General features: G+C 36.2%; 1 long non-coding RNA gene across 1 annotated transcript; it reads right to left on the reverse strand.

Annotated features, from left to right (window-relative positions):
* Nucleotides 1–221: 221 nt before the first annotated feature.
* On the reverse strand, nt 222–9,913 carry LOC109023604 (uncharacterized). The gene is made up of 5 exons (XR_010131558.1): nt 9,797–9,913; nt 7,658–7,772; nt 4,529–4,692; nt 3,737–4,055; nt 222–378 (listed from the first exon to the last, which is right to left on the reverse strand). It is a non-coding gene; the product is annotated as an uncharacterized lncRNA (long non-coding RNA).
* Between the last annotated feature and the right edge of the window lie 516 nt (nt 9,914–10,429).

Raw genomic sequence — 10,429 nt, forward strand, 5'->3', positions numbered from 1 at the left:
GATGCTAACACTGATCACATGGATGAAGTAGCACCTGTCATGTTTCTCCACTGTAAGGTTGCTCTCCATCCTTCCCCCGTCTGTTCTATACTTTGTGGAAGGAAGTCACTAGGCACAGCCCACACTGAAGAGGTGGGTAGTTAGTTTCCATATATACTCAAGGCTAGAGTTGCTATGTAGATTATTTGGAATTCTCCAGGGAGATTTATCTATTTTCCCCCAATCATTTATTTATTCAATCATTTATTTATATCAGAATGAATTCATGGCTATTTAGTTTACACATTAGGCTATCACTCTATACTACTTTCTTTATTTTGTTGCTCAAAATGTTCCAGCTTTGACAATTTAGTGCTCTTCCAGTTGGTTCCAGTGTACCTTTGAGCAAAATTAAGAAAAAAATCATTTGAAAAGGAATTTGGCCACACTCAAACTTGATATGATAATTGTATATAGAACTTTGCGTCATTTGAATACAAGAGGAGTTTTTTTCTATGTCTGAATACATGTTTAAAAAATGGTCTTGACCATGAAGAAAACCTTAAAATTTTCTGACCATTCTCTGATTATACTGTTGTAGAAAAAACTGGGTTCTTGTCACACAACCAGGAAAGATTAGGCTCATGGACACACAGAAGGGTGAGGAATGGAATTTATTGGGTGAAAAAGAACAAGGAAAAACAACTTAGCAAAGTGAGATGGAGTCCTCCTAACAGGCTCTCCACCTCAGCAAATGAATCTCAGGTCACCACCCAGGAACAGGAGAAGCCAGGATCCTCCCTCCTGCAAAGCACAAACTTCCCGAGGCTCCACCCAAACCTCTTAGTGCTCAGGTGGGTGGGAGATTCTCCAGGGACCCCTTTTTACTTGGCAGTTCCAATAATGCAATAAAATTAGCAGTAAATAGTAAAACAATAATAAAGAAAAATTTTATTTGGGAAGTAAAAGCATATTTTTAGAAAACCCTTGAATTAGAGAAGAATTTTTTAAAAAATCACAGACAAAAGAACCCATCAAAAGCTGAACTCCAAAATCTAGAGCTTTAAATGCCTTCATTTTTAAAAAAAGAAAGACAAAAATATGAAAGGAGCAAAATATTCATTACATAAAGTTAGAAGAAGGAATGGAATAAACTAAGTAAGAAGAGGGAATTAATAGACATAAAAGTTGAAATAATGAAACAGAAGAAGGAAAAGATAAATCCAAAAAATAGTTTCTTTGAAAAAAACCAATAAAGCAGAAACATTTGCAAGCTTAATTAAGGCAAGAAAAAGAGGACAAAAATAGGCAAGATTTGGAAGGCACAAGGGACTATAACCATTTTAAAAATTACAAAATAATACTGTGTGCAACTCTATGTTATCCAGATTTAACACCCAAAGGAAATAGTTCCTAGCAAAATAAAAATCACTAAATTTTACTCAGAAATTGGAAAACTTGAATAAACTAATGGCCATAGGAAAGTCTCAAAGTTGATTCAAGTTCTATAATTGGTACCATTCTCAAGATGAATTTATTCTTTAAAGAATAGATCATTCCCATGTTATTTAGGTATTTCAGGCCATGGAAAATGCAAACCTCGTGCATTCACCTTATGAAACCAGCATAATTTGAACACCAATTCCTGATAATTCTTGTATAAAATTTATTTAAACCAATGTTCCTTATGAATATAGAAGCATTGCTAAACTCTATTTGCCAATACTTTCAGAATTTATGTATAAAAATAATAACTAAATATGATTTATTCAAGGAATGCAAGGTCAATATTGTAATCTATCAGTCTAATCCATTATAATAATGCAGTAAGGGAGAAAGTCATATTGTATTAACAGATACAGAAATATTTAATAAAATTCAGTAGCTATGCAATAAAAAGAAACTACTTGAATTATGAAAATAAATCATAATCTAAAAATTCCAACAGCAAAAATGAACAGCAAATAAACTCATTTTGGTTAATCTGACAATTGATAAGGGATGCATAGTGTGGTCAGTATTTAGTACTAAGTCTGTAAAAATGCAACAATGCAAAGCATGAAATAAGTGGTATAAATATTGGAAAAACAAAGAGTTATAGCTATGTTTTGCTAATGGTTATCTATAAACTCAGAAAATTCAAAGGTTGGGTTATGAGGATTTTTTAATTGTTTTTAAAAAAGCTATGAAATTTTAGAAAGATGGCTGAATATGAATAATATAAAAAATGAAATACATTGCCCTAAAAATCAGTACATAAAAATGTGAAAGCATTATTTATAAAAGACAGGTTATATAGTGTTTAGAATAAAATTTACATTATTTTAAAGGCACAGGACCATTTGAAGATAATTAGAAAATCATATTGACAACAGGAAGGTCTCCCCAAGAAAGTTGTTCTTGAAGGGGATGACTTATTTTAAGTATTAGTTTTTTCTAAGTAAATATGTAAACCTTATGTAATTCCAAGTACTACTAGAAATATTTTAAAAATCTGGATGAATAATCCTAGAATATGTATTTTAAAAAGTACCTAGGAATAAGCCAGAAAACTATGAAGAATAACCATGATGGAAAATTCACCTTTTAAGATTATACCAGGAAGTCACTGTTTTAAAATCAATGTTATAGTTGTGTTGGAATAAACAGATCAGGAAAATAGAAGAATTCAAAATAAGTACCAGTACTTGAGAATTTAACATATGACAAAACTGGTTAACTCCATGGGGAAAAAAGAAGTTATGTAATAAATGTGTTAGAACATTTTGCCATCCAGCTTACTGACTCTTATCTAATACTCTTTCCAAAAATACATTTCTCCCTGGTCCAGGTTCCAGTTATGATGGACAAAGGCCATACTGAGTAACCCACCCAACCTCCCTCTTATGAGGAAGCAGATATTAAACCTGGACATAATACAAAAGTAATTGCCTTAAAGTGTGGGAGAGGAAGAGAAGCAGACAGACACCAATGTGAAGTGTCCACCTACTTGGACAGGGGAGATGAGAAGTTGCCCAGGAAAGGTCCCATCTCTGTGGCTCCATATAGTGCACACAGCAGCTGTTGGGGTGCATGTGGACAAACAAGCATCCCTTCTTTCTGGCCTGGGGAACCAGAAAATTGAAGCTGGACTACTATGAACACTGAAGAGAATTGCGGTGTTGGGGGCCGTTCTGTGTACCCAGTCTGACCGGCTCTCAAACCACACCTATGCAGAAGACTTAAAGCAGCTCAGTTAAAGACAAAAGATCTGAACTGAGATTACAGCCACTGACACTGTTCAAGAAGCAGAGTCTGAAGGGTAAGCCCAGGCAACAAAATTATCTGCTAAAACAAAGGAAAAAACACTTATAAGAGAACAAATAATAGAATCAAAAATTTTCACTTAACATTCATAATATCTAGGATATAATCCAATATTAACATACATAGAACTAAGAAAATAGAACATATTCTCAAGAGACTGTGACTCTTCTAAGTATTCTCAGTGAAGTAAAACAAAACATATTGTCAATGAAAATCTCAGCATAGAAAAAGAACTCTCAGCAGATAAACAGAAATAAAAATTCTAGAATTTTAAAATTCTAGAAAAATACAATCTCTGAAATAAAAATAAATTCACTGAATGAAATGAAAATCCAAATGGCTATGACAGAGGAAGGATAAATGGATTTGAAGACAGAATGAGAAATAAAATGACAACAAAGATGAACAAAAGAAGATGGGAAAAAATAGTTCAATTTGAGTGTTTTCTTACCTTCCATGTCTCTACTTATCATGTTCAAGTTTCTCAAACATATGGAACGCAGTTATAATGACTGTTTTAATGGCCTTGTCTACTAACTCCATCATCAGTGTCATTACTGGGTCTGTTTGATTGGCTTTTCTCTGTATTATGGTTGCATTTGTCCTACTTCTTTGCATGCCTCGTTATTCTTGAATGTGTGCCAAGCTTCGTGAAATTTCTCTTGTTGAGGGCTGTACATTATTGTATTCCTATAAATATACTTGAGTTCATTCTAGGATGCAGTTAAGTGACTTGGAAACAATTTCATCCTGTTGAGTCTTCCTTTAAGCTTTGTAAGGAGAGAGCAGAGCAACATTTAGTCTAGGGTAAAATTTTCTCCACTGTGAGGCAAGACTCTTGAATATTCTACCAATCCCTGTAATTATGAAGATTTTCCACTCCAGATGGTATGAACAGGCACTATTCCCACCCCGTGTAGGGATTTTTCCCTCTAATCCTTTTGATAGTTTTCTCACATGCACACGCTGAAGAGTATTGAAACTTTTGTAGATCTCTGGAGTTCTATTTCTTTGCAGCTCTCTTCTCTTCAGTATCTTGCCTTGTGAATTCTAGCAGCCTCAGCCCCAGGGTCCCCCATGCCCCATCCTAGTTCAGCTTAGGGAGACTCTTGTGCTCCTCCTGGGTTGCCTGTCCGTGTGCTGTGTCTGGAAATGCTCTCCAGGCCATAGCTAGAAGAGCACCTCAAAGGTAGGGCTCGTCTAATTTGTATCCCATCTCTCAGGGATCCCTATTCATCTTTACCTGATGTCCAGTGTCTTGAGACACTTTCTTTAATATACTTTGTCAGATTCGTTAGATGCTTCAAGCAGGAAGGCAAATTCCTTCCTTGTTATTCCATCCGCTCTGGGCTCCCTCAGTACCACATCCCCCCAGTTCTGGACTCTGCATCTGGGATGCTCCTGGCTCTGAGAAGAGTAAAAACCAATAGGCTTTTGGAAGAAATTGACAAGTAGATTTGAAAATTTACATAAAAAGAACTTAGATAGCTAATATAATCTGAAAAAGAAGAATTAATTTAGAAGACCTAAACTATCTGATTTTATGACTTACTATAAATCTAAAGCAATCAAGATTGGCATAAAGATATTCATAGGCCAGGCACCGTGGCTCATGCCTGTAATCCCAGCACTTTGGGAGGCCGAAGTGGGTGGATCACCTGAGGTCAGGAGTTCAAGACTGGCCTGGCCAACATGGTGAAACCCTGTCTCTACTAAAAATACAAAAATTAGCCAGGTGTGGTAGTGCACGCCTGTAATCCCAGCTACTCAGGAAGCTGAGGCACAAGAATCGCTTGAACCCAGAAGACAGAAGTTGCAGTGAGCTGAGATTATGCCACTGCACTCCAGCCTGGGTGATAGAGCAAGACTTTGTCCCCACCCCCCAAGAAAAAGGAGGGAGAAGAAGGTTTTGTAAAACAAGGACCAAATTTGTGAACAGACATTTTACAAATGAAGATATGTGCATGGCCGATAAGCATATGAAAAGATTCAACATCACTAGTCATCAGAGCTTATTAAAAACTACCATGACTTGCCTACTAGAATGGCTCAACTGAAAAATACTGACAATACCAAGTGTTGATGAGGATGTAGAACAATTGTAAGTCTCACTCATTGCTGGTTAAAATGCAAAATAGTGCAGTCACTTTGGAAAACAAGATATGGTAGTATCTTGAACTTCATGACACACCCTTACCGTATGACCCAGAAGTTCCATTCCTAGGTAGTTGCCCAAGAGAAATAAATACATGTTCACAGAGACATGTACATAAATATTTATAGCTGATAATTTAAAATAGACAAAAACTGGTGAATAAACAAATTGTGATTTCTCTATACTATGTTTAGTTGGTATGTAATAAGAAGTAACAAAAGATTAATGTACTCAAAATCATGGATGAATTTCAAAAACATCATTATGCTAAGTGAAAAAAAACAAACATAAGTCTATACTGAGTGATTCCATTTATACAAAATTCTAGAAAAAGACAAAGCTGTCATAATGGAAAGCAGGCCAGTGATTTCCTGGAAGGGGGTGGAGGTGCAGGGGGCAGAGGAAAACATGGTGGGGGAACTGTTTTAACTCTTGACTGTGATTACTTGATCTCATACAGTTAACACAGTCATCAAACTGTACACTTAAAATAGGTGCATTTTATTTTATATAAATAATATCTTAATTTTAAAATAGGTTTCTTAGGATTGAAATGCTCAAGTGTGAAAAACAAAACTGACCAAACAAACAAAAACTCTTTTAAGAAAATCTTGTAAATCTTGTAACATAGGCATTGTGAGTTTCTTAAAAAGGGGAAGAAACTTAGATGCTATAAGAGAAATGATAATGGCTGGTGTGGTGGCATGTGCCTGTGATCCCAGTTACTTGGGAGGACTGTTTGAGCCCAAAAGTTTGAGGCTGCAGTGAGCTATGATTGTGCCACCGCACTCCAGCCTGGGCAACAGAGCAAGGTTCCATCTCTTAAAAAAAAAAAAAAGGAAAAAGAAAAAGAAAAAGAAAAAAAGTAGATAATGACCTTTGTGTTGCTAAAGAAGCAATTAAAATCAATAGACACGTAGATCAAGAAAAAATAGTGTAATGCAAATGTCAGATAGGGGTAAGTTGTCTATATTATTCAAACTGCTTCTCCAAACTGACAAGAGAAACAGAATATTGTTAAAAAAACAGGCTAACAAAAAGTCACAGAAGAGCAAGTTTAAATGGCCACGGATGTAGAAAAAGATGCTTAAATTCACTGGTAGCCAAGAGAATGGAAATTTAAAGAGCAGTGAGATTTCAGTTTAAATTCATTGGAAAGAGCTACAAAACTTAATGCTCTTAGGGATATAAGAATGTAATACTCTCATATTCCTGGTGGAAATGTGCAGTGTCATAGCCTTTGGCTAAAGTAATTTTGTGGCAAGTATGAAAAACAAAAACACATGTATCCTTTAACCTTACCAGGCCTCTCCTGAGAGTGCCAATAGAAATAAAAGCAGATGGCCGGGCATGGTGGCTCATGCCTATAATCCCACCACTTTGGGAGGTTGAGGAGGGCAGATCACTTGAGCCTAGGTGTTCGAGACCAGCCTGGGCAACAGAGGGAGACTCCATCTCTGCAAAAAATACAAAAACTAGCCAGGCATGGTGGCACGTGCCCAGAGTCCCAGCTACTTGGGAGGCTGAGATGGGAGGTGGAGGTTGCAGAGCGCCATGATCATGCCACTGCACTCCAGCTTGGCTGACAGTGCCAGACTCTGCCAAAAATACAAAACAAAACAAAACAAAAAACACGGTGACGTAAAAGTAGATGTATTAATGCAGTAAAATGTTTATTGCAGCATTGTTTTTAATACCACAAAGCTAGATCAAAGTGGATGTCCGTAGTGGGGGAATACTGGTTGAATAAAGTCTACTGCATCATGCATACTGCATTCTGCTTGGCAATCAGTAAAATGAGTGAATTAGAGCTGTAAGACGGCTACCACTTACTGAGTAAGAAATACAGAGAGATACAGAGACAGGTGTAAAATAGTCTACTTTCTTTTCATAAAACGAAGACTAGGATCCCACTTTACATGCACACATTCCTATGAATATTTGTATAGTATTATGAGTATAAAGGAAAAATATAGAAAGATACATATCAGATTTTGAAACCCTTCTACTAAGATGACGTATGTCATGCGTGTTGATACATGTGTAGGTAAGGGTAGAGTCAAGCAACTTATAAACCAACCAACCAACCAAGTCTGCATTTGAAAGGTGTATCTAGGATCATACATGTATATATCAGTCAGGGTAGGTTAGATTATTATTCTTAAACAATCCAATATCACAATGCATTAATGTAACAAGCATTTATTTCTTGCTCACGTGAAGTCTCAGCCTCTGGAAGACTCTCCAAGTAATTTTCTCAATGGTTTGACTTCACCTTCCAGGACGTTTAGGTCTTATGGACTCTTTCTGTCCACACATGGTTTTAGGATGACTGCAGCCAGGGAAGAGAGAACATAAAGAATTATGCACCAGCAATTAAAGATTTTCATCTGGAATTGATGCATATTAACTTGTTCTCCCCACCCCCCAACCCCCAAATCAAAGCACGTGGTCATAGATAAGCTCAAGGAGTCAGGGAAATCTGTTCCTCTTGTGCTCCTCTAGAGGGGAAGAAGGAATGGAAATACTGGTGAGTAGCAATAATATATACAATATATACTATATACTATCTATATGCTGCACATACATTTATAAAATTATTTATTTATGTAAGAAACTAAACTTTAAAATGATTTTGAAATGGTTTATACTTGATAAGTAAGCAACTTACCAAATATAAGAAGTGAACAATAAAAATGAAACTATGTATATGTCAGCAGATTGGCTAAAATTATAAAGATTGATAAAATCCAGTGATGATGAAAGTGAGGGAGAGAGAAACTCTTACATGCTCCTGGTGTGAGAATAAATTTGTACATTTCTGAAATATAATCAGGCTGAAGATATCAAAATGTAATATTTGAATTCCCATATGGCCCAGTAATATGACTTAGAAGAATTTATTTTTGAAAACAATCAGATAGATACAGATAAATGTAAACAAATATTTGCTACAGCATAATAAAAATGGAAAATAGTCTAAAAGTACATCTATTCAAGCTGAGTTAACATAGGGTAAATGCCTACGATAGAATACTATGAGAGCTACTAAAATAGGTGAGATGGATTTAATTTGTTTTAAAATAAAAAATGCTCCAACCATGTGTTTTGGTTATTTAAATGTTAATGGTACAAACAATGCCAGAACTTAAGGGCTTAAAGTAACTCTTTTTTTCTGCTCCTGGTTTAATAGATCAGCACTCAAGAAGGGCTTGGTTGGGTGGTTTGTGTTATAGTCAGCCAGGTCAGCTGGGAGAGAAGGATCTACTTCCAAGATGGCTTCTTCACTTACAAGTCTTACATGTTGTGTGTGTTGATATGTATGTAGGTAAGAGTAGAGTCAAGCAACAAACCAACCAAACAACAAACAAATCTGCGTTTGAAAAGCATGTCTAGTGCCTCGGTGCACTTTGATTTCTTTACTTCTCAACAAGGTATCTCATCTTCCAGTTCTTAGCATGGTGGTCTCAGGGTAGTCCTACTTCTTAACATGTCTACCTTCTGAAAAGCAGGAAGTGGAAGTTGCCAGGCCAGTTAAAGGCTATACACAGAATTAGTATAACGTTGTATCAGCTCTATTCTATTGATTGAAGCAATCCAAAGTCCTGCTGAGATTCAGGGAGGTGGCGAAATAACATTTCTTGATGGGAGAGTGGCAAGGAACTTGCAGAAAAGCGTGCAGGATGAGGGATATTGTTGTGACCATCTTTGGAAAATTGTCTGCCACAGAATCATATGATTCAATTTGTGTAAATAGTCATGATTTTAATATTTCAACATTTAGAAAAATATAGAGATAAAACAATGTTTCTGTGGGTTATAGCCATTTTGGATAGAATTTTGGGTAGCTACTTTCTACTTCAAATTCTTCAGTGTTTGATTTTCTTTTTCACAGTAAATATGAATTACTTTTGTAATCAGCAAAATTTTTTAAAATCTCAATTTTGATATTAAAAAGAAATAGGTTGTTTAAAATTGCCTTCTTACAGAATGTGCAGTGCCTGAAGCATGCATTTAAATGGATGACATGTTTTTTTCCTGTGGAAAATTTGAAGAGGGACCTTTACATTTAAGTTTTCATATTTGCAGATGGAATAGGAGTGATAGCTTCTTAGAAAAATTGAATTTGAATAATGGATTTAAATAATAGAGGCCATTATTCAGGATGAGCTTAATGCAGTCCCCATACAGATGAAAGATTTAGGCAATGAGCAGATAAAAGCCTTACAGATGCCTAATGCAAATTATGTCATATTAAAAACTAAAACAAAACATTTAAAATAAAGCAGACCAAAGATTTCAAGAAGGAAGGACTTAGGGGTTAAACATCCTTTTTAGCCCTCAGAAAAAAATGACCTCAGCCTTTAGTGGACATCCGTCTGATTCCTAGTCTCTATTTTCAGCAGTATCATTCCTGTGAGTTATCAGGATCACAATAGATGTGTACACTTGAAAATTTTTCATTGCTTTCACCCATCTTCTCAAACTTACCCAGAAGTCATAATGCTGGAATCACACTGATACAATCATCCCCATGGAAACAGAGGCTGGTGTCATAAACATGGCATTATGACTTCTCAGCAGGAGGAGGCAGATGGAAGTTTGGCACTGAATGTGCAAGATTTATTCAAAAACACAAATGTCTTGGAGAATAACACCAAGCAAAATAAATAAATAAATAAATAAAAGGGTATGGAGTTTCCCTGACTACATGCATTTCAAAAGATGTTTTCTGAGGATTTGTTCGCCTTTGGCAGGACTTGCTTGTGCCTATAGTGTGCCTATACTTTCTTTTTCATTGTTATGTTTGGCATGGCATGTTCTCATCTTAGTCTTGGCTGTTCAGGCTGTCAGGGGCTGCATTTACCAATGGGGGAGTTGAGATCCAGAGAATGGAAGGGACTTGCCCAACTCACCTAGCAAGTAAGCGGCCTTGGGGAAGCCAGAGCCCTTCTCCTGACACCTAATCCACACATTTGAGTGTTCCTT

This window comes from Gorilla gorilla, chromosome 18 (assembly GCF_029281585.2).
Source record: "Gorilla gorilla gorilla isolate KB3781 chromosome 18, NHGRI_mGorGor1-v2.1_pri, whole genome shotgun sequence".
NCBI lineage: Eukaryota > Metazoa > Chordata > Mammalia > Primates > Hominidae > Gorilla > Gorilla gorilla.